Source organism: Sus scrofa, chromosome 12 (assembly GCF_054392235.1).
Source record: "Sus scrofa isolate SSC_HxYL_T2T_F1_AM1 chromosome 12, Sscrofa_HxYL_maternal_Yorkshire_Landrace_v2.0, whole genome shotgun sequence".
Classification (NCBI taxonomy): Eukaryota; Metazoa; Chordata; class Mammalia; order Artiodactyla; family Suidae; genus Sus; species Sus scrofa.
The window spans coordinates 59,222,734-59,246,873 of NC_139394.1; the positions used below are offsets into that span (position 1 = coordinate 59,222,734).

Consider the following 24,140-nt stretch of genomic DNA (forward strand, 5'->3'; position numbering starts at 1 on the left):
ATTCAAAACGGCCAAGGTAGAAATACTCCAAGTGTCCATGACAGGTGACTGGCTACACAAAATACGGTCTATACACACAACGCAAAAGTGTGCAGCCTTAAAAAAGAATGCCATTCTGATACGGGCTACAGTGCGGGTGAACCCTGAAAACAGCATGCTGAGTGAGATCAGCCAGACACTAAGGACAAATGCTATACGCATGCCTCTACACGAGGCAGGCAAAATAAGCACATTCACAAAGACAGACCACATGACAGGGGTTACTGGAAGCTAAGGGGGAGGAAGGAATGGGCAGTTTCTGTTTAACAGGTACAGACAGCGTTTCCACCTGGGAGGATAAAATGGGCTCATCGGGACCTGGACAGTAGTGATGACGAATCATGTCACACCAGGAACGCACTGCACGCCACTGAATCGTGCACGTTAAAGGAGTTTAAATGGGTAAACTTTATGGTGGGTGTATTTTACCACGATAAACAAATAGATCAGGCTCATCTATAAATATGAAAGTCAAATTTAAAATAATTATCAAATAATTCAATTGAATATACTAAAATTCTCAGGTACTCTGAATAATCTTACCCTATTGATATCATAGAAACAGATATTCACATGTGATACACCATGGATAAATATTAGAAAAAATAACATCATCAACTGTTGGTGAGGATGTGAGAAAATCTGCTGCCACCCTCAGCGGGCACGAGTGGAAATGGGTGTGGCTTCTCTAGAGGGCAGCTGGGCCACGTGTGTCAAAACTCAAAATGTGCACGCTTTTTTGTCCAATTTCACTTTTAGGAATTTCTCCTAAGGAAATAACTGGACAAGTGAATAGGAATATGTACAAAAAGCTTCATTAAAACAGTTTTCTGGAATTCTCCTGTGGCATGGCAGGTTAAGGGTCAGGCATTGCCACTACAGTGTCTCAGGTCGCTGCTGTGCCTTGGGTTTGATTCCTGGCCCGGGAACTTCCACAGGCTGTGGGCGTGGCCAAAAATGTAAGGAAGTTGAATTGTGAATTAATAAAATGGATTTTTTTAAAGAAACTATTTTTTAAGGCATGTGTCCACAGCATGTGGAAGTTCCTGGGCCAGGGCTCGAACCCATACCACAGCAGCGACCCCAGCCACTGCAGTGACAATGCCGTATCCTTAACCCACTGCACCACAAGAGAACTCCCCCTTGGTTTTCTCTGGTTTTTCCTGCTACATCCTCCAGGCAATCCTGGGACAACTGGTAGCAATGACAATAATGGCATTTGTGGCCATGCAGGTCCTAAAATTTTGAGGAAGGGGAATTCTCTCTGAGAGAAACTGTGGTTCTAAGGGCACAGGAAGAATTCTTTTTTTTTCCCCCCTCTATCAGAAAAACAAAACCCAGGAATAAGAAACAGAAAATAAATAATAAAGTAGTATACCTAAATTAAAACATATCAATAATTCATTAAATATAAATGGTCTAAACACACCAACTAAAGGATTATGAGCACAGACAGAAAAAACAAAACCAAAACTAATTCTATGCTGTTTGCAATACATTCACTTCAAATATAATGTCAGGGAGTTCCTGCTGTGGCTCAGTGGTAATGAATCTAACTAGTATCCATGAGAATGTGGGTTCAAATCCCTGGCCTCACTCACTGGGTTAAGGATCCAGCACTGCCATGAGCTGTGGCACAGGCTGGCAGCTACAACTCTGGTTTCACCCCTAGCCTCAGAACTTCCATATGCCACAGGGGTGGCCCTAAAAAGACAAAAACAAAACAAAACAAAAATATAATGCCATATGTATAATGCCATATACATTAAAAGACAAAGAGCAGGAAAAAATATAGTATGCAAATACTAACCAAAAGGAAACTGGATGGCTCTATTTATAAGAGACAAATTAGATTTCAGAGCAAGGAAAATTACCAGGAATAAAGAAAGACATTTGCATAATGATAAAAGGGTCTATTTATAAAGAAGACATAACAATCTTAAATACATATGCACCCAACAAAAGGGCTTCAAAAATACATAAGGAAAAAATGAATAAAACCCAAGGATAAGTAGACAAATCCACAATCACAGTTAGAGATTTTAACAATCCTCTCAGTAACTGATAGAACAAGCAGAGGGAGAATCAGCAAAAATACAGAAAAACTGAACAATACCATCAACCAACCGAATTTAACTGGCATTTATAAAACACTGCACACAACAAAATAACAGACTATAAACTCAAGTGCACATGAAACATTCACCAAGACAGACCATTCCCTGGATCATAAAACAGACCTTCACATGTTTGGAGTAATTGAAATTGTACAAAGTGGGTTTGCTCACCATAACGAAATTAAGTCAGTAACATAAAGATCATTTGAAAAACCTCCAAATATGTGTATATACTAAACAACACATTTCTAAATAATCTGAGGGCCCAGAAAACGCAAGAGGAAGAAACGATTCCAGCTCATTTTATGACCACAGCACTAACCCGATACCGAAACCAAAGATCGTACAAGAAAACAGACCAATGTTCCTGGCAAACATGTGAAAAACTGTTCAACAAAATCCTAACAGGCCAAGTCCAGCAAATATATAAAAAGAATAATGCATAACAATCTAAAGGGTTTTATCCCAGGGATTCAAGACTGTTTCAATATTTAAAAGTCAATCAGTGTAATTGACCATGTCATTAAAGACTAAAAAAGAAAAAACATATGATCCTATGAATTACTGTAATAAAAGCAGTTGACAAATTAATTTTATTTTATTTTTTTCTTTTTAGGGCCACACCCGCGGCATATGGAGGTTCCCAGGTTAGGGGTCCAAATGGAGCTGCAGCTGCCGGCCTGCACCACAGCCACAGCAACCTGGGATCCGAGCCACATCTACCACCTACACCACAGCTCACGGCAACATCAGATCCCACTGAGCGAGGCCAGGGGTCCAACCCGCATCCCCATGGATACGCGACGGAGTCGTTTCCGCTGCGCCACATGTGACAAACTTTATTTATTTATTTATTTTTTTTGTCTTTTGTCTTTTTTGTTGTTGTTGTTGCTATTTCTTGGGCCGATCCCACGGCATATGGAGGTTCCCAGGCTAGGGGTTGAATCGGAGCTGTAGCCACCGGCCTACGCCAGAGCCACAGCAACGCGGGATCCGAGCCGCATCTGCAACCTACACCACAGCTCATGGCAACGCCGGATCGTTAACCCACTGAGCAAGGGCAGGGATCGAACCCGCAACCTCATGGTTCCTAGTCGGATTCGTTAACCACTGCGCCACGACGGGAACTCCTGACAAACTTTAATACTCATTCTTGATAAAAAAAAATGTCCAGCAAATCAGAAACACAAGGGACCTTCATTAATAAAGGGCATCTACCCAAAAAACCCCACAGCTAACAAACGGAACAGTGAACGATTCCATGTTTCCCCACAAAGATTAGGAAGAGGGGAGAAGATTCACTCGCAGCATTCCCATCCACCAATTCAACTGAATACTGGCATCTTGCGTCATGGGGTGGGGGGAAAGGGAGAAAGTAAAAGAGTTATACAGATAGAAAGAAAGAAAGAAAGAGAGAAAGAAAGAAAGAAAGAAAGAAAGAAAGAAAGAAAGAAAGAAAGAAAGAAAGAAAGAAAGAAAGAAAAACTATTTGCAAATAAAATGACCCTATTCAAAGGTCACAAGTCCACATTAAAAAAATCTGAAAGAATTTCCTAGAACTAATAAGTGAGTTTAGAGGTCACTAGATACAGGGTCAACATAAAACATCAGTCATATTTATATATGCCAAAAATGAACACCTGGAAACCCAAATCGAAAACACAAGGCCACTGAAAATAGCTCCAAAAGAAAGAACAGACATACTTAGGTATAAGTCTATCAAATCATGTGGAAGAGCTGCATGGTGAAAACTATAAAATGCTGATGAAAGAAATCAAAGACTTAACTAAATGAAGACACACACAATGTTTATGATTTGGAAGACCCACTATGTTTAAGATTTTAAACCTCGTTCCCATCGTGGCTCAGTGGTTAACGAATTCAACTGGGAACCATGAGGTTGGGGGTTCGATCCCTGGCCTTGCTCAGTGGGTGAAGGATCTGGCATGGCCGTGAGCTGTGGTGTAGGTCACAGACGCGGCTCGGGTCCCGTGTTGCTGTGGCTCTGGTGTAGGCCGGTGGCTACAGCTCTCATTCGAACTTCCATATACCTCAGGCACGGCCCTAGAAAAGCCAAAAAAAAGACTTTACATCTCCCTAAATTGATTTATAAATTCAATGTAATTCTGGAGTTCCTGTTGTGGCTCAGCAGAAATGAACCCAACCAGTATCCAGGAAGATAAAGATTTGATCCTTGGCCTTGCTCAAGGTTAAGGATCCAGTGCTACTATGAGCTGTGGTGTAGGTTATAGATTCGGCTTGGATCTAGTGTTGCTATGGCGGTGGTGTAGACTGGCAACTACAGCTCTGATTTGACCCCTAGCCTGGGAACCTCCATAAGCCACAGGAGCAGCCCTAAAAAAAGCAAAAAAAAAAAAAAAAAAGTAATTCCAATAACAGTACCAGCAGAATTCCCTGGTGGCTCATTGGGTTAAGGATCAGGCATTGCCACTGCTGTGGCTCTGGTTACTGTTGTGGCATGGGTTCAATCCCTGGCCCGGAACTCCCACATGCCATAGGTGCAGCCAAAAAAACAAAAAACAAAAACAAAAAAAACCCAGCAATATATTTTTGTTGATACAGAGAAGCAGATTCTAAGATTCATAAGGCAGTGGAGTAGCCAAACAATTTTGAAAAAAAATCTGGGCACTCCTCTCACTTTGTCTTTGTTTGTTTATTTGTTTGTGGCTGTGCCCACAGCATGCAAAAGTTCCCAGGCCAGGGATCAAACTAGAGCCACAGCAGCAACCAGAGACACAGCAATGACAACAGCACATCCCTAACCCGCTGAGCCACAGAGGAACTTGTCATAGTCTTTTTCAAAGAACTGTCATAAAGTTATTTGTGAAGGACTAGATACAGAGCAGTGTCCAGAAATAGATCCACAAAGACATGGCTAATTGATTTTTGACAAAGTTATGAAGGCAAGTCAATGCACAAAGGATAGTCTTTTCAACAAATGGTGTTGAAGTATTTCATTATCAATATATTAAAAAAAGGTATCGACTTAAGCCCACATCGTCAAACAAAATGAACTCGAAATATATCACAGATCTGAGTGTAACATGTAATACTGTAAACTTTTAGAAGAAAATATAGGAAAAAGTCTTAGTGACGTTTGGGGTTACGGGAGGAGTTCTTAAATAAAATACCACAAGCATGACCCATAAGAGAAAAAAAAAAAAACTGATAAGTTGGACTTTGCCAAAATTAAAAAACTTTGACTTTATGAAAGCTATCTTTAAGGGAGTGAAAACACAAACTACAGACTTGGAGAAAATTATTTTCAAATCCCATATTTGACAAAGAAGTTGTTTCCAAGATATATTAAAAAAAAACCTCTCAAAACTCAATCATAGGAAAAGAAATAATACTCCTCAATGGGCAAAACATTTTAATAGAGAGTTCATTAAAATGAGTGGCAAATAAGCATAAGAAAAAAATGCACTTTATTAGCTAATATGGGAATGCAGATTTAAACTATGAGATTCCGCTATATACCTACTAGAATGCCTAAAACTTGGAGTTCCCTTTGTGGCCCAGCAGAAACGAATCCGACTAGGAACCATGAGGTTGCGGGTTCGGTCCCTGCCCTTGCTCAGTGGGTTAACGATCCGGCGTTGCCGTGAGCTGTGGTGTAGGTTGCAGACGCGGCTCGGATCCCGCGTTGCTGTGGCTCTGGCGTAGGCCGGTGGCTACAGCTCCGATTCCACCCCTAGCCTGGGAACCTCCATATGCCGCGGGAGCGGCCCAAGAAATAGCACAAAGACATAAGTAAATAAAGTATGCTTTAAAAAAAAATTCTAGAATTTACAAAAGAAAAAAAAAAGGAAAGCTTGTTCAGTGGTGCTCTCGCATCTTTATAAAACTCCAGAGCATTTACACACGAGGCACAGCTACCTTCTGGAAAACATCCGAGGAACTGGGGTGGAAAATGGACATTTTGCTCTGTACTCTTTTTGATCATTTTGATTTTTTTCAATTTGTGCATGTTTTATATATTCTAAGAGCAAAAAAGCCTCTATATCTAATTACCAACTTACAGGAAATACAGAACTTGCTGACACATGTTACTAGGATGCAAAGTCTAGGCTCCGATAAACTTTTTTTTTTTGCTTTGCTTTTTAGGGCTGCACTTGCGGCATATGGAGGTTCCCAGGCTAGGGGTCGAATTGGAGCTGTAGCTGCCAGCCTACACCACAGCCACAGCAACGCCAGATCAGAGCTGCGTCTGCGAACTACACCACAGCTCACGGCCATGCCAGATCCTTAACCCACTGAGCAAGGCCAGGGATTGAACCCGTAACCTCATGGGTCCTAGTCGGATTCACTTCCACTGCGCCACAACGGGAACTCCAGGCTCTGATCAACTCTACAGGACAAACATTCTGTGTTATTTAACAGATAATCACAAGGAAGGTGGGGTGATGGTGGGAGGGGAGACACGAAGCGAAGGAAGAGGGGCTATAGATTAATGGCATTTAAGAGACATCAGAAACCAAGTGAACGTGTGAATCTTGTTTCAATCCTAATTCAAACCATTACCAAACCCCACAACATTCGAGGTAACTGGGAATTTGACCATCACAGAAATCTGGGCAGAGAGAGGTAACAGTACTGTAGCTCTGTTTAAAACAAAAACAAACAAATAAACAAAAAAAAGAGTTATCTCTATTTATTTATTTATTCATTCATTCATTTTTAGGGCCGCACCTGCAGCATGTGGAAGTTCCCAGGCCAGGGGTGGAATCAGAGCTCTAGCTGCCGGCCTACACCACAGCCACAGTAACGTGGGATCCAAGCCGTGTCTAAGACCTACACCACAGCTCACAGTGATGCGGGATCCTTAACCCACTTAGCGAGGCCAGGGATCGAACCTGTGTCCTCGTGGATACTGGCCAGATTCATTAATCACTGAGTCACGACGGGAACTCCTCTACATCTGATTCCTGAATGTTAAGTATCTTTGACTTTATTTTTATTATATGACAAATGGCACACAAAAGAGAGAGCCGAGGAGTTCTCTTGCGGCCCAGTGAGTTAAGCATCTGGCATTGTCACTGCAGCAGCTCAGGTCGCTGCCGTGGCACAGGTTCAATCCCTGGCCTGGGAGCGTTCACATGCCCCAGGTGCAGCCAATAGAAAAAGAGAGAAAGAGACAGAGAGAGTGCTGACATATATTTAAGTTGGGAAGCCAAATAATAAAACAGGAGTTCCTGCTGTGGCAAAACACGCTCGGCGGCGTCTCTGCAGCACCAGGAGATAGGTCCTAACCCCAGCCTGGCACAGTGGGTTAAAGGATCTGGTGCTGCCACAGCTATAGCATCAGGTCACAACTGTGGCTGGGATCTGATCCCTGGCCTGGGAACTCCATATGCCTCTAGGCAGTCAATAATAATGATAATAATAATAATAATAATAAACCAGACACCCTGAGTTCCTTATTCAAGAACACGACCAGTGTGTTGCACTGTGTGTAACGTATAACTGGAGGGGAAAAAACGATAAACCTATTAAAATAATTGCTCTTCTCTCAACTCCTGGGTCCCTGAGGCTGCTGAGCTGTGAGGCTGCCCACACCAGGCGGAGGGGTAATGGGCTGGAGTCTGAAGAATCAGGTTCAAGTCCCAGCCCCTCCCCCCGCCTCCTGGTGGCCCACGGGGGCCTCTCTGAGCTGCAGGTGCCTCCTCTGTTCGTGAGAGGAGCACCCAGAAGCGTCAGGCAGAACGTCAGATGATTTTATGACAGCATTTTGAGCAAGGGCTGGGCTTGGACGTTGGGGACCCAAACTAAAGAGGGGAAAGTGGCAAAAGCATTCATGCTGTTCATTCTGCAGATGCTCAGCGGCACGGTTTGGCGGGTAAGGGTAGCTCCTGAAATCGAAGTGAACTGCGAAGATTCAAACATGAAAATCGACCATGAGTGAAAGACCTCGGGGGGCTCCCAGTCCAGGGAGAGGAGCCGGAAAATGACAACAATGCTGTGGTCAGAGCCACTGCCCAGATAGACAGGCAGCACGGACAGGGCAGATCTGGGTCAGGACCCCCAATCCTGGGGGGGAGGGAAGCCCAGAGAAGCGTCTCGAGGGGGACCTACAAAGTTAGGTTCCCAAGTCCCCCCCATCAGCTGTGAGGAAGGATCTAATAACCTTTGCTCCAACCCCACTGCCTCCCCCCCCACCCCCTGCCACCTGCCCCCGTCCCGGGTCCAAGCCACCATCGGCTCTGGCTCAGACTAGAGTGGTGCCCCCAGTGGGCCTCACAGCTTCCAGTCCCCCCTACAATCCAGCCCCCAATGAAAGCCCTCCAAGGACCTCCCTCAGACCTCACAATGAACCCCGCATTCATCCTGCCGAAGCCTGGCCAGATCTGAGCCCGGCACACCTTCCCAGCCCCGTCTCATTCCGCTCTCCCTCTGGCTCACCAGCCTCGCACCTCAGGGCTCTTTGTGTTCCTCAGTCCTACCTCGGGGCCTCTGCATGCTTCTGCCTGGAACACCTTTTTCCCAAGCTTTTGTCACAGCTAGCTCCTTCTCAACATTCAAGTCTCATTTTACTGCCCTTTGTGAGTTTTTTTTTTTTTTTTTTGGCTATGTCCTGGCATACAGAAGTTCCCAGGCCACGAATCGAATCTGTGCCACAGCAGTGACAATGCCAGATCCTTAACCCACTAGGCCACCAGGGAACTCCCTCAGGTCTCATTTTAAATGCCACCTCTTTAGAGAGGCCTTTCCTGACCCGTCTTTCTAAAACAGCCCTTGGAGTTCCCTCATGGCGCAGCGGGTTAAGGACCCAGCATTGCCACTGCAGCAGCAGCTCCGGTCGCTGCTGAGGCATGGGTTTGATCACTGGCCCAGGAACATCCACATGCCATGGGTGCCCCCCCCCTCTGGACTTACTTTGAAAAGCTGGGGGTGGTCTGGGCTGATTTTTAATTGGAAGTAAAATTCTAAGAAGCTTGAACAATCACTGTCAGAAGACTTTCCTGTTCGTTCCTCTATTTGTTCATTCACTCACTCATTCATTCATCAAACACTTATTCAGTGCCCATATACACACTGGTGCGGGTCCTGGGGATGCTCTGTGCTACCTCCTTGTTCCTCTGAGGGGACCTCTGTCCTCTATTTCCTGTCCGTCGGGGCAGCTGACCGCACCGGTGTGGGGGAGAGCCCTCAGGGTCAAGCTTGCACCAGACAGGAAACAGAAAGAAGCAGAACCCAGGTCATTCTCAAAATGCATCAACGTCTCCTTGGTTTCACTTCAGGAGGACATGACTTTCTCAGGAAGTAAAGCCTGCCCGGTTAAGCACCCACACAAGCCCCTGAGGTTTTCGCGATGCACCTCGTGGGAGCTGACTGCACGTACCGCGCTGTAACACGGTGAAGATTTCAGGGCCCGTTGGCGGGGGAAGGAAGCCTCCATCCTGTACTGAACGGCCCCCACTTTCTCAGGGATGATCCCTATTTCAGCCATGGGGGCTGCACCACGCATAAAGCAGGTGGATGGGGCGACCGTCCAGCCCCCCGCCTCACTGGCCTCTTGGTAATGTACCCGGCCAGGGAGGGCGAGGTTTTGTCATTTATCCAAAGAGGTGCTTGCTGCATGTGTCTGTTCCGAGGATATGCTTCTCCCTCATTTGAACAAAGGCCCCTCTGTGCGGGTAGCTGCCCTGGCGTGGCCTCTGCTCTTTCACCCGACTGCCAAGTTGCTGCAGGCTGGGAAGCCAGATGAGCACACGGGCTTGTCTTGTGCACAAAAGGTGGAGACAAAGCCCAAGAGACTGATCTACAAAAAGAGCATGGAACTCCCATCCATGGGCTTGGAACATCCATTCGGGCTGCTCCGAGGCCCTCTAGCGCTCTTCCCAGCTCCTAGAAGTGTTTTGAGTGGCTGGATAGCTGAGGAAATCAAAGACAATTTACGAAACACTGTCTCCATGGGCCAGGCCAGAGCATCTAGAGATAAATGTATGAGACACCGTCCTTGTCCTTAGCGGCTCGGGGTCTACCAGCCTGTTTAACTCCTTACTGACCCCAGCACGGCCCTACCCACCACATTCTCAACCCACGATTGGCACACTGGCCTCAAAGCCCACAACAAACTTGACCACACACCCATTTCACAGATTCATGACACCACATTTGGTTATCAGTTAGCCATTAATAAATAATAAACTGCCTTCGCTGACCAGGTTCACCGTCGTTGTTTTCACAAAAACGTGCCTGTCTTCCAAGCGTCACGTAGCCTAACAGTAAGACGTTTGCCCAAGTTTTTTTGTTTGTTTGTTTTTGTTTGTCTTTTTTTAGGGCCGTACCCATGGCAGATGGAGGTTCCCAGGCTAGGGGTCCAATTGGAGCTGTAGCCACCAGCCCACGCCACAGCCACAGCAATGCCGGGTCCTTAACCCACTGAGTGAGGCCAGGGATCAAACCCGCAGCCTCATGGATGCTAGTTGGGTTTGTTAACCGCTGAGCCACGATGGGAACTCCCCACTCTGTTTTTTAAGGAACTCACAGTCAGCTGTAATCCAGATTGAGCTCAAAGTCATGAAGACAGATTACTGACCCTCCATCTGAGCATGTGCGAGGGTCCATTTGGTGACCGTCTGACATTAGCTGCCCCCAAACCTCCACCCTCAGGACATGTTAATGGTGCCATTTTCAGAACATGTGTCCCCAAAAGAACCTGTAGCTTAGCTGCAGAGAATGAGGACGACCTGTTCTTAAGGCCATCGCCTGCCCCCACCGCATCTTTATCTCCTAAGTACCCTTGCTCCTTGCCTTCAACGAGTCGGGTCTGAGATTTGTTCTCCGGTCTCTTCCCTTAGCTGCCTCGTAAATAAACCCTTTCTTGCTGGAAACCTTGGTGTCTTAGCACTTGGCTTGCTTCGCGTTGGGCAAATGAGCCTGGTTCAGTAACTTTTGCACGGGGCACACAGAGACCTGCTCTGCCGGGTATATTATTAGAATTCACAGCTCATGTCAAAAAAGACGCCAAATGTCTGAAAGGTATACATGCCATACGGTGAAAGGCAAAGTGTCCTTCTTCCCAGAAGCCACAGTTTTAGAACATTGGAATGTGCCGCCCACATGTAAAAGTCAGATCTGGAGTTCTCTTGTGGCAGTGGGTTAAGGATCCGGCATTGTCACTGCAGTGGCTCGGGTCACTACTGTGGCATGGGTTCGATCCCTGGCCCAGGAACTTCTACATGCCAGGGGTGCACCCCCCCAAAAAAAAGTCATATTTAGCACAAAAATTTAGATACTCAGCTTTTACTTAAAAGGAATCACTAGAGCAACTGGAAGAACTTCCACGCAGCACCCATCAGGGGGCCTTGGTTGCCCCCCGCAAGGCCCCCATAGTCACCCCTCCTCCTGCGTCCACCATCAGCTTGTCTGTGGCATTGTTCACGCTCCCTGCCAGCCTTTTGGAGGCAGACAAGCGGGCACTCCACAAGCTATACAGATCTTCCTTAACTTAGAACAGGGTTACATCCCAATAAACCCATCGTGCGTTGAAAACATTCTAAGTCAAAAATGCTTGGGACACGACCACCCTACTGACGTCATCACAGCTCAGCCCCGCCCACCGTAAACGCGCTCAGAACTTCCGCGAACCCTCGTTTGGGCAAAACAGCCTAACGCAAAGCCTCTTTGATAATCAAGGGTTGACTCTTGTGTAATGGATTGAATACTACGCTAAAAGTGAAACCGCTGTCTGGGTGCAGCGTGGCCGCACGTCTCTCAACGGCAGAGGCTTGTGATCACGGGGCCGGCTGGGCACTGCCCTGCCCGGCATCGCCAGAGAGGACCACACTCACGGTACCGGCCAAGAAAAGATCAACACTTGAAGTCCAGTTTCTACAGAATGCACATCGCTTTCCCACCATGTCGAGTCGAAAAATCTTAAGTCAAACCATCCGAAGCCGGGGACTGACCCTGTGGCCCAGGTCCCAGGTCGCAGGGAGAATCACTCACAGACGTGAAGGACCCGACCCGCGTTGGGGCTGCCCCGTGGTGTCATGTGAGTCATTCGGCAAATATTCCATCAACCTCTCTACTTCTCCACAGCACCTGACGCATTGTATCGTGACTGTCAGGCACTTGTGCTAAGACAAGACAGGGTCCCTGTCCCCAAGCTGTCCCTCCCCAGGCGAGGGAGCAGAGTCAAGTCTGTCCCACATGGTTGTTCGAGCAAATGGTACGGGAACCAGAGATGGTGCTGATGCTCAGATTTCTGCACATCCACTGCATTTTAATACAATTCTTAAAAAATGAGAAAAAAAAAGTACTGGGAAAGAGACAGCAGTCCAGTGGGGAGAGGGGGGACCCAGACTCCGGGGTTAGGACGTTGTGCTATGCCACCCCCACCCCCACCCCGCTGGGGATCTGTCTCAGGCTCCATCTTAGGCTGTGGCTCTTTCTCTTTTTTTTGGTGCCACTGGCCAAGCAAATGGCATGTCCACGCTCAGCTCCCAAGCCCCTGCCCTGTCCTAGTTCCCCGAGTCACGGCAAGGACGTGACATCACAGGACAGAAACACTCCAGCCTCTGCCACCAGCTGGGAGGATTTCCAGCAGCTGGCACGGGCAGCACAGAAGGCAGCCAAGGGGTGAATCCCAACAACCCGAGAGAAGCAGCCCCCTCTGGGGTCACTGCCCTGTGGTCTCTGACCTCCCTTCCCCGCCCCCCCACCTGGGCCTGCCAGTCATTCCTTGTTTCATTTGCTCAATAGTTATTGAGCCTCATGTGTCCTACAGACTCCAGTGGGACAACCAGGTCTTCAGATGAAGATCGAGTAAGTGGATGGATTCACACAATGAATCTTTATGGAGCCCCTTCTCTATCTTAGACCCTGTTCCGGGACCTGGGGGATGTGGCCATCATTTAAGGTAGACAAAACACCTGCTCTCATAAAGGGTGGAGGGGACAGACGATAAAAGCAATAATTAAGTTGAATATTAGATGCTAAGAGCTAAGAGGGGCTGTGCGGGTCCAGAGGTGGCGGGGGGGGGGGGCGGGGTGCAATTTTAAATAGTGACATCTTCTGAAAAAGATGTCAAAAAAAGATGTCACTAAGGAGGTGACATCTGAGTAGAAGCCTGCCTGGGGAAGGAAGCAAGGGAAGAAGCCAGGTGTTATCTGCAGGAAACCTCCCCAACAAAGGGACAAGCCAGTCAAGAGCTGACGAGGGAGGTGCCTGAGGTTTTTCAAGGGACAGCGCGGCTGGGGCACAGTCAGTGAAGGGACAGTAGGAGGGGCTGGCAGACTGTCCTCCGTGGGTCTGTGCCCGCCTTGTGAGCTTCTGTCCCAGCTCATCTCTTCTCTTCCAGAAGGTTTGTATCATGAACATTCTCAGAACAGAGAGAGAGTCTTCTCCAAGGCCAAGGGCGGATTTTCTTGCAGACCCAGTGGAGCAGAGACAGCGGCTCCTTCCAGGGCAAAGGTGGCAGCTTTGCTTGCAGCTCATAGTGAGAAACAGCAGCTTTCCTAAGCTCAGGGCCCCTCGGCCATGTCATGCAGCCGTCACTTGGGACCCCCTCCGCACTGCTCCCCTGCGACTCGGGGGCAGGATGCTCAGGCCGCCGGCTGCCCCGAGAGCGATAAAGACCTTGGCCGCTGACTCTAGAGTCTCATATTTTCTGCCAGCATCCCCCAAATTGTGGCAGCCTAATTTGTTAGTGACAAGTAGGGTACAATCTTAGACCCGTCACAGCTCTTGCCAGGAGACGAGACCAGAGACAAAGAATGAATGAGGGAATGAATGAAGTGGGATTCGGCGGGCGTTCTTCCTTCAACACAGAACATCAGCCACGAACAGTCCCCCGGGCAGGTGCAAACACATGGCTGGTCACATGGGGTGAGGCAGGCCACAGTACCAGCCACGGGACCACAGAGGTGGCTCTAAGGTACACAGCAGGAAGCAGAGGGGGCCCCGTCCTGCGTGTGCAGAGATCGTGGCAAAGGCTTCCTGGCTGGAGGAAGGGCTGCACAGGGGAGGGTTTAGGGGGTCTGAAGAGGCCTGGCTCCAGGTCAGTGTTTCACCACGACAACCTCAGCTTCCGATGATCCCTGCCTGCCGCAGCCCCCTGCCCCCATTGCCGGCTCCTGGGCAGACTGTTCGGATAGAAAAAGCCGCCAGGCAGCCCACCCATGGCCACTCCTTTGGGAAGAAAGACACAGAGTATCCCAGGAGTACCCCTCTGTCCCCCTGCGGCCCCCCGCCCTCCACTCTGGCCCAGAGAGAAAGGACCTCCCCACCAGGGAGCTGCCCCTCTCCTCCCAACGCTGCTGCCTCCCGCCCCCGGGGTGTCAGGACCAGACGTCATTTCCAGGACTGTGACTTTTTTTCTCTCCATGGAAAGTCTAAGACTTGCCAGATATCGCACCCAGTTCTCTGGTTTAGAGCATGGGATTAGCGGAGGCGAAAATGCAAAGTGTGGGGTTCTGAGGGCGCCCCCTCACCCCTCACCCCACGAGGCCCACTGGGCTTTCCAGACTCCCGAGGGCTCCGGCGAGGACCCTGCTCCCCAGAGGAGGACCAGGCAGGCCCGCTTCCCCGCTGTGTCCATCGCTGGCTGGGGAGGAAACACCTGGATGTGAGACAGCGTCTGGGGGAGGAGAGCATTGTTCCCAGGGGCAGGGGGCGTGGAGGGAACCTGCTGGGGCCTGAATACAGACCAGGAAGCCCCGGGGACCAGATGGCCAGGAGCCCGCCCGGCAGGGACGCCCACCATGTCGGCCAAGGAGGTGACAGAGGAGAGCGGCCGAGTAGCTGGGCAGGGAGCATTGGATGCTGGACGCCTGGGTTCCAAGGCTCTCTGTTGCTATGGCAACGTGTTGCTTAGAGTCTTTGCGCCTCAGTTTCCCTATCTTTTTTTTTTTTTTTTTTTTTTTTTTTTTTGTCTTTTTAGGACCACACCCATGGCATATGGAGGTTGCCAGGCTAGGGGTTGAATCGGAGCTGTAGCCACTGGTCTACACCACAGCAACGCCAGATCTGAGCCACATCTGCGACCTACACCACAGCTCACGGCAACGCAGGCTCCTCAACCCACTGAGTGAAGCCAGGGATGGAACCTGCGTCCTCATGGATGCTAGTCAGATGCGTTTCCGCTGAGCCACGACGGGACCTCCATCAGTATCCCTTTCTTTCAAGAAGACCTGATAATCTCACCTCTTTCAAAGGATCACTATGAGGACGCAAAGAAAGGACCCTGGAAAGCCTCTCAGAGCCAAAGGAAGAAACAGGACCTGCCGCTAAGTCCTCCACACGCTCCCCAGGGTAGCAGCCAAACTGAATCTCTAGCGGTTCCCTTTCCCAACCTCCACAACCGCTGCCCTAATCTGGGTTTGCACACTTTGTCCCCCTCATTCGTCTCTGCACACAAGCCCTCCGTCTGCTCCAAAGGCCCAGGAGCCACTGTGCAGGGAACCTGCCCTGACCCTGCCTGAGGAGGTGAGTGGCCGTCTCCACCTGCACGCACCCCTCACCTTCCCCGGGCTCTGGCACCTGTTACTTTCTGTTAGTCACTCGGAGCTGTGTCTCAGCCCCACACCAGCCAGGCAGCTCTGGAGGAGGAAGACACGGCTTTGGTCAGACTCTGGTGCCAGCTGCACACACAGAGGATGCTTGGTGTGGGTGCGTGTAAGTGCATGCATGCACGTGTGTGCATGTGGGCATGTGTGCGGAATGGCCAGACCCCGGAGAACAGAAGATGTCCCAGCGGTGTGTGCACGAGGACCCAGAAGATTCTCGCTGAGCCCTGCACCTTGCTGACCCACTCTGCAACCTTTGGCAAGTAAGCCTCGGTCTCCCGATCAATAAAACAGGCATTCGAACACAGCTCCGGCCCTCCTCCAACCGCCCATGAGAATCCAATGGGATAACGCATTTATCACTCTAAAGCTCCAGGTCTAATCAGTCCTGTTATGATCGGCCTTCACAGGATTTGGAGAAGAGAGGAGAGGGCTTCTCATGGGGTCCTACAGCCTTTCTTCTTGTGAAAATGGGCTGAATAATCTCCACCGGGCAGAGTGGTCCCAGGAGCCACCACACCTGGGTAACCTTCTCAGAAAGGCTGGACGTGTGTTCGCGAGAACGAGAGATGCCTCGGCTGCCGACAGGCTCTGCTTCCCGCACCTCCCCTCCTGGCCCTTCCACCTGCTCTGCTCAGATCTGCCTCTCCCCGGAGACCCCACCCCAGCCCGCACCTACCTGGAATCAGCTGTCGCTGAGCTCCCCAAGTCCTGCCCGGGGAGGCCGCCAGCCCCAGACAACCCGCTGTCTCGGAGGAGCCCTGACGGGGGTCTGCAGCTTCCAGATCTGCAGAGAAAAGCCCAGTGTCACACAGGCCCGGCTCTGTCCCCTCCTCTTCCTTCCCGTTGCCCACGGCCCTCAAAGCTCCTCCCAGAACACATCCTGCTGTGAGGCTGCTTTCTAGAGAAGCATCTGTGGTCAGCCATGGTCATGGTCACTGGAGGTTCCTTATTCTGATAAGGTGGGAGGGTGGCACCTCCTAGGGTCCCCTTCTGTGCTGCCTGAGCAGCGATGCAGGAAGCTCTGACCTCTTTCTCAAGATCCAGACGCACCACACCCCCCACACACACCGACACTACCAGCCAGACAGCCCACAAGTTCCTCCGACTCGATGGGTATGGATTTAGCTCATCACTTCACCCTCTAAACCCACTTCTCTACTCGGCACCTCTGAATCAGAAACCTGGGTGTCATCCTTTACACCCCATTTCCCCTCACTCACCTGCTCCATCTCAGTGGCACCAAGTCCTGTCCCTGCCTCACGATTTGTTCCCTTTTGGCCCATCCCCGCGGCTGTCATGAGATCACTTACGTCTTCCTCCTAAATGACTGCAAAGGCCCGACGTCTCCCTGCCTCTACCTCACAGCCAAAGGTCTCTTTCTGATAGTGCAACACAAATCTGATCACATCACACCCTTGTGACAGACAACCTTCAATAGCTCCCTACTACCTTCAAGAGAGGGGCCAAATTCCATAGCATGACTGGCAGGACCCTTCTTGAGCTGGTCCTTCCTTGAGTCCCAAGCTCAGGCTTTATCCCCTGACACTGACGCCTCCCAGAGTCCTGAGTCCTAAGCGTCTTTTTTGCCTTTTTGCCTTTTCTAGGGCCGCTTCCCACAGCATATGGAGGTTCCCAGGCTAGGGGTCTGATCCGAGCTGTAGCCACAGGCCTACACCAGAGCCACAGCAACACGGGATTCGAGCCGCATCTGCAACCTACACCACAGCTCACGGCAGCGCCGGATCCTTAACCCACGGAGCAAGGCCAGGGATCGAACCGGCAACCTCGTGGTTCCTAGTCGGATTCGTTAACCACTGCGCCACGACAGGAACTCCAGTGACTGCTTTTTTTTTAATGATCCCGCCTGTCTCTCGACTCCAGGCTTTCACACGTGTAGTGGGATTGTCTTCCTCTCCCTTCCCCCGCCTCCCCCTAGTCATCTTCCTTCAGAACAGAAGGGGGGGAAACAGGTCAGAGAGGCAGGAGGAAAAATGGAGGGCCAGGGAAGCCGGGGGCGGGGTGTGTGTGGAGCGGACAGTGCCAAGGACATGATGGGCAACTGTGTCCAAGACCCCAGAGAGGACACAGATGCACACGAGCATCTGCTGACCTTGATAATCAGCAAAAGCAGTGCTGGGAGCAGATCATCTCCAAGGGACATGCTTGCTAGTTTGCCATATCCTCTCTTTTTCTCACTTTTATTTTTTTAGCTTCGCCAGCAGCATGCAAATTCTCAGGCCAAGGATTGAACCCGCATCACAGCAGTGACAACGCCAGATCCTTAACCTGCTGAGCCACCAGAGAACTCCCATCGTTTTCTCACATTTTAAAGCCAAGCAACATTTGGGGGGAATCTCCAACACATTTCTAGGCCTTTGAAAAACTCACAGCAATGCTGTCATTTGATTTGGTCGAATGGGTTAATGGCTCTGGACAGAGCATGAACACCTGGATTCATCTGTGCCTGAAACCCTAATGCCTAGGTCTACTTTTTGTTGTTCAACTACATAATCCAATACATGTCCCCTTCACTCCTTTTTTTTTTTTTTGTCTTTTTGCTATTTCTTTGGGCTGCTCCCACGGCATATGGAGGTTCCCAGGCTAGGGGTCGAATCGGAGCTGCAGCCCCTGGCCTACACCAGAGCCACAGCAACATGGGATCCGAGCCACGTCTGCAACCTACACCACAGCTCACGGCAACGCCGGATCCTTAACCCACTGAGCAAGGCCAGGGACCGAACCTGCAACCTCATGGTTCCTAGTCGGATTCATTAACCACTGCACCACGACAGGAACTCTTTCACTCCTTTTTGATTAAGACTATTTGCACTGGGTTTCTGTCACTTGGATCTCTCCTTTGCAACCAAAGGAGAAGTCACCGCCCTTTCTCTGAAAGGGTTTGAATGGGTCTCTTCCCTTCATTCTGCAGAAAAGGTCATTTGCAAAAAAAAAAAAAAAACCCAGAAATTTAAATCATTTGCTCTGTAGCTCAGCTGCCTTTCCATATCTACTTCTTTTCTGTCCCACTCATGCGACTGGACTCACATTTTATCTTGCATCTCTGTATTTGAGTTCTTAGGTCACGTGTCTGTCTCATCCCGCTGCCTTCTGCCAGTAGGTTCCGGGAAAGCAGAGGCTAGGTTTTAATTCATGATTCAGCCCATCAGGATAAGACATCCAATGGGATAAGAGAATGTTAAGAGATGGTTTAGCTTATTAAATAAAACAAATGGGTGGGTGGATGGATGGATGAGTGAGATGAGTAAGTCCAGGTCAGGAAAGAGGACCAAGAAGTCAGCCCCTGCAGGTTCAGGACCCAGCAGCAGCCAGGCAGTGTGGCCATCTCGGGCAGTCCTCCTCCTTATCAGCTCGGGCCTAACTGAAGCGGAAATCACAAGCTGATGTTGGCCTCTTGTGGCTGCACTGTCTCTCTTATCATCAGCTGCTGTCTCTGCAACTCCTGGGGGTGTGATAGCCGCAGAAGGGGCTGCTTGGGGACCATCGACGGCCCTGGAGCTGGGCCCTGCAAGGAGGAGCTGAGGCACCCTTATTTTGAGGGCACGCGGCTGACGGCCAGCCAGGGACAAAGAGAGTGAAGAGAGGAAGGACCGAAGCCCCACGCCTACATCACCGACGTGGGTGGCACTGCCCCTGTGATTGATCCCCCGACACCCTTTTCCTCCAGACACGCTTCTTAGGGTGTCATCTGGGCTTTCAAGCGAGGCTGCTGCCCAGTTTCTCATCTGCATCCATCTCCCAGGAACAGCCCTCTTCCCCCAAAGACCACAGGATCCCTCAGCATCCGTGAGAGAGTTCGGATTCCCGGTACTCACTGCTCTGGTCCCCAGATCACGGGGTCAGATAACGCGACTCTAGAGAGATCAATGCCCAAGATACAGAAGTAGGGGCTCCTCATTTATTCTCAGCCAAGCAGGCGCCCCCTCGCCCCCACCCCAGCCCTCACACCCCCACCTCCCGCCTACCCCCTCTGGGCACAGCTGTGATGACTTTTTTCCGCAGGTGCCTCTATCCCAGCCTGCGTGTTTGGAAGTCGGTTCAAGGAAGAGCCGGGGGCCACCAAGATCACTTATCATTCCTGGAGATCAACTGCTTCTCTTCCACCCTCATTCCTCTTTCTAGTCATTTCTATTCAGAAAAAGACTTCTTACCCATTTTCCTGTCTATTACAAAGCGGCTGAGAGATTTACAAAAATTAAGCTTTTACACTTTTTTTTTTTCTTTTTGGCTGCACCTGAAGTTCCTGGGCCACGGACAGAACCCTCGCCAGAGCAGTAACCAAGCTACAGCAGTGGCAACGCTGGATCTTTAACTACTAGGCAACCGGGGAACTCCAATTAAGCTTTTATTTATTTATTTATTTATTTATTTACTTATCGGCCGTGCCCAAGGCCTGCAGAAGTTTCCGGGCCACCATCAAACCTGCCAGAGCAGCAACCAAGCCGCCGCAGTGATGTTGCTGGATCCTTAACTTGCTACACCACGAGGGAACTCCTTCAATTAAGCTTTTAATTTTTACACAAATTAAAACAAGTTCAATCCTGTAACTGGGGCTGGGGTCAGGACACTCTGGAGAGCCAGGGTGTTGGAGGCAGGCCAGAACTATTTGCCTTGGATATAGGAACCCAGGGTCACCTGGGCCGTTGCTCCAGCCCCACTTCCTGCCGGAGTTGTGTGGGACCAGTCAGTAGAAGATGCAAAATTCATCATCGCTTTGAGTTTTCTATGGAATTTACTCAGAAAATCCTAATAAGCAATGTAGATTCCACTAAAGGTTACATTGAGAGGAGGGAAAAGACGTGGACATGACTCATCTCTTAATAAGCTATTTAAAAATCTCCCATGCATATTCCCGTGGTCAGAATGTTCTCTTCCACACCAAGCCATTGGACTGATAAATTTTTTTTCCTTTCTCTTTTCTCCCCAAGTGACCCCAGCTCACTACCCTCCTGGCTCCTCTCACCCAGATTTTTTCACAAACACATCAAAATCTTCTTTGAGGGCGTTCCCATTGTGGCTCAGTGGAAAAGAATCTGATGAGCATCCGTGAGGACGCAGGTTTAATCCCTGGCTTCACTCAGGAGGTTAAGGATCCAGCGTTGCCGTGAGCTGTGGTGTAGGTTGCAGATGCAGCTTGGATCTGCCATTGCTATGGCTGTGGTGTGGGCCCATGGATACAGCTCCGATTGGACCCCTAGCCTGGGAACTTCCATATGCCTCGAGTGCAACCCTAAAATGACCAAAAAAAAAAAAAAAAAATCCTCTTTGAAATGTATTCAGAGCACTTCAACTCCATTCTAATCCTTGCCTCCCAGCTTTTATACCCCAAACTCATTAAGAACAACCAAAAGACAAACAGTTCTCTGGACACATTCTTAGAAAGCTTCAAGAGATAATAAGCCAGAAAATACCTGTTAGAGAAACACATTTTACTTTATACAATTGTTTCATAAGTTAGAACGATTATGGAGATGGGTAAAGGCTCATGTTACTGGCGGGTGGTGACCCGTGAGCCAGGAAACACCTCTTCCAGGCATTCATGGTAGGGCCACAGGGACCTGCGGGCCGAGACAGCCTGAACTCTGGCCTGTGCTGTCTCTCAATTCCACTCCAGGAAGACCAAGGCCATGGCAAGGCTGGCCCTCACCTGGTGGGCACCTCTGCTTCTAAGGAATTCCCTCCAGCCCTTACACCTTTGGCCCAGCAAAGCAGGGGCAGCAGAAAAACAACATGCTTTTAAACCAGTGGTTCATAAATTGTGGTTCCTGGCCCAGCAGCATCAGCAGCACCTGGGACCTTGTCAGCAACTAGCACTGTCTGTGGGTTTGGAAAAGGAGCCGCACACATGCCCAGAACTGTCCACCCTTTAGTTCCAGCAGTGTTGTCTTGTGGGGTGTGTGAGCACCCAGTATCCTGGCTAAATGGGTGACAGCTGTAGGAAGCAGATGTATACTTTTATCCACTCACCCAGCCTTTCAGCCACAGTTATTTTGGTGGGGAGAAGGAATTTTTATTTTTAATTTTTTTATTTGCTTTTTGCTGCGGCACCCGTGGCATATGGAAGTTCCCAGGCTAGGGGTCCAATCGGAGCTACAGCTGCCAGCCTACCCCACAGCCACAGCAACAGCAAATCCGAGGCACCTCTGCGACCTGCACAACTCACAACACAGGATCCTTTAACTCACTGAGCAAGGCCAGGGATCCACCCCGCGTCATCATGGATACTAGTCAGGTTCCTTACCACTGAACCACAAGAGGAACTCCAAAATGTTGTTTTTGTCTTTTTGCTATTTCTTTGGGCCGATCCTGTGGCATATGGAGGTTCCCAGGCCAGGGGTTGAATCGGAGCTGTAGCCCGCGGCCTAGGCCAGAGCCACAGCAACGCGGGATCCGAGCCGCGTCTGCAACCTACACCACAGCTCACGGCAACGCCGGATCATTAACCCACGGAGCAAGGGCAGGGACCGAACCCGCAACCTCATGGTTCCTAGTCTGATTCGTTAACCACTGCGCCACGAGGGAAACTCCCAAAATGCTGTTTTTTTAAAACTCTATCCACATTTTTTTTTTAAATTAGCATTGGAAAAACTACTCAAGCAAATACATCTTCACTGTGAAAACAAACATTTTATAGGAGCGTCTAGAATAAAAAAGAGCTTCATCCTCTCCCTTCCCAGTTTCCTTTCCCTCCGCACCCGGTGATCACCACGCCACGGCTTGGGGTGACTTTTTTACAAATTTGCCTTTGACTTGTGTTATTTCTTGGAGATCATTACCCACCCTTCAACCACGCTCTTCTTTTAAATTTAAATGTCCGTATTTTCTGCACTAGTAACGCGGGGATTAAGACGGGAAAGACACCGAGAACACCTGCCCCTTCCTCCTGCACAAGCCGTGCTGCACGTTGGTGAGGAAACCTTCGCAGCCCTTTGCAGGTGCACCTGTCCCCCCCGCTCCCCGCCCCGCCTCCAAACTCCCCGAGACCCTCGGGCCGCCTTGGGACGGGGTCAGGGGCCGAAAGAACTTGGAGTTGCCGTGGGGTCTGGGCTCCTCTTACTCCCTCGCTTCTCAGGGCAGCCCGGAGACCCTCCTCCCCTCCCGGCACCCCCCTCGCCGCTCCCCTTACCTTGCTAACACGCAGCTTCCCCCCGGGCAGGTCTGCAAGTTTCCCAGAAAGCGGAGGAGAAGCTGGAGGCTCTGGTCGACATCAACTCTCTCCCCACCACGCTCCCTGTTTCCGTCCCACAGAGGAATTCACACTCAGAAGGAGATCAGTCGAAAACTCTAAGACCCCCAACCCTTTACTACCGGGGCAAATTGCCGGGCCGCGCACATGCGCGCACACGCCCGCAGGAGCCACACCCCCAAAGGGCGCCGTCCGGCCCCGCTCGGGTCCGCGCGGCCCCTGCGGATCCTCCTCGCTGGGGCGCAGTGTCCCCATCTGCAACGCAGGGAATGGGAGAGGGTGTTTGCAAAGCCCTCAGCAGCTTCCTCCAGATTCTTCCCCGGACACTCCTGGCTCTGGCCTCGGGGATCTGCCGCTGGTTTTGCTCAGGGAAGCCCCTTTTCTTGGGGGTGGGGGATGGGGGTGGGGCGGGGTCGGTGGGGCTGCTCCGCCCCTCTCCCTCCCCGCCCCCCCACGTCCCAAGCTGCAGAGGTCTCCGGGGACCCCCTTGGGTCAGCTCTTGGGCATGAAGCGCCATTCATTCATTCATTCGCGGAGGGCTTCCTTCCTGACTCCCCCTCTCTCCAGCAGTGACTGCACAGCCTTGCCAGGAGCCCCGGGCCCCCAGCTTCCCTCTCCTCCTCCATCCCCACCTCCGGAATTCCGTCAAAACGAAGCCATCCCTCCCAGACCTGCGTGAACCTCACTTTTCTGGGCCTCAGTTTCCCCACAACACACGGGAGGGGCTTGAGGGAGCAGCGAAGCTTGGTGGTTAAGAGCGGAGACTCTGGGGTCCAGCTGAGTCCTGGCTTCTCCTTCTCACTGTCTCTGTGACCTCGGGCAAGTTCTTTAGCTTCTCTGTCTCAGTTTCCCCATCTGTAAAATGGAGCACAATAGTACCTACCTCTTGCTGAGACAGCTTGGGAGCTGACACCTTTTACTGCAGTGCTTGCATCTGGGGGGAAAAAAACAAACGTCTCCTCCAGCAACAGATACAAAGAAACTATAAGGGACTAAAAATAACTGCACACATGCCCAGGAGGGGCCGACTGTGAACAAGATACAAAAAGGTGAAAACCCAGAGTTCCCTTGTGGCTCAGGGGGTTCAGAACCTGACTAGTATTCATGAGGATGTAGGTTCCATCCCTGGCCTCACTCAGTGGGTGAAAGGATCTGACCCCTAGCCTGGGAACTTCCTTCCATAGGCTGCAATTTCCGACTGCCACTTCTGAGGTGCCAGCAGAAAAAGCAGGGTACTGCTTG

The 24,140-nt window shown here is 50.2% G+C and overlaps 1 protein-coding gene across 17 annotated transcripts in view; it reads right to left on the minus strand.

Annotated features, from left to right (window-relative positions):
* Positions 1 to 23,031, minus strand: part of PIK3R6 (phosphoinositide-3-kinase regulatory subunit 6) — a 60,306-nt gene extending 37,275 nt beyond the window's left edge. For 10 of the 17 annotated variants that reach the window (XR_014821841.1, XR_014821840.1, XM_084986129.1 and 7 more), the window contains exons 1-2: positions 22,839 to 23,031; positions 16,371 to 16,478 (exon numbers count right to left, since the gene is read on the minus strand). The gene's annotated coding sequence lies outside the window, so the exon portion shown is untranslated. Of the gene's footprint in view, positions 1 to 16,370; positions 16,498 to 22,838 lie in introns of those variants that run through there. The other 7 variants (XR_014821842.1, XR_014821839.1, XM_084986126.1 and 4 more) reach the window with 1 other exon arrangement.
* Between the last annotated feature and the right edge of the window lie 1,109 nt (positions 23,032 to 24,140).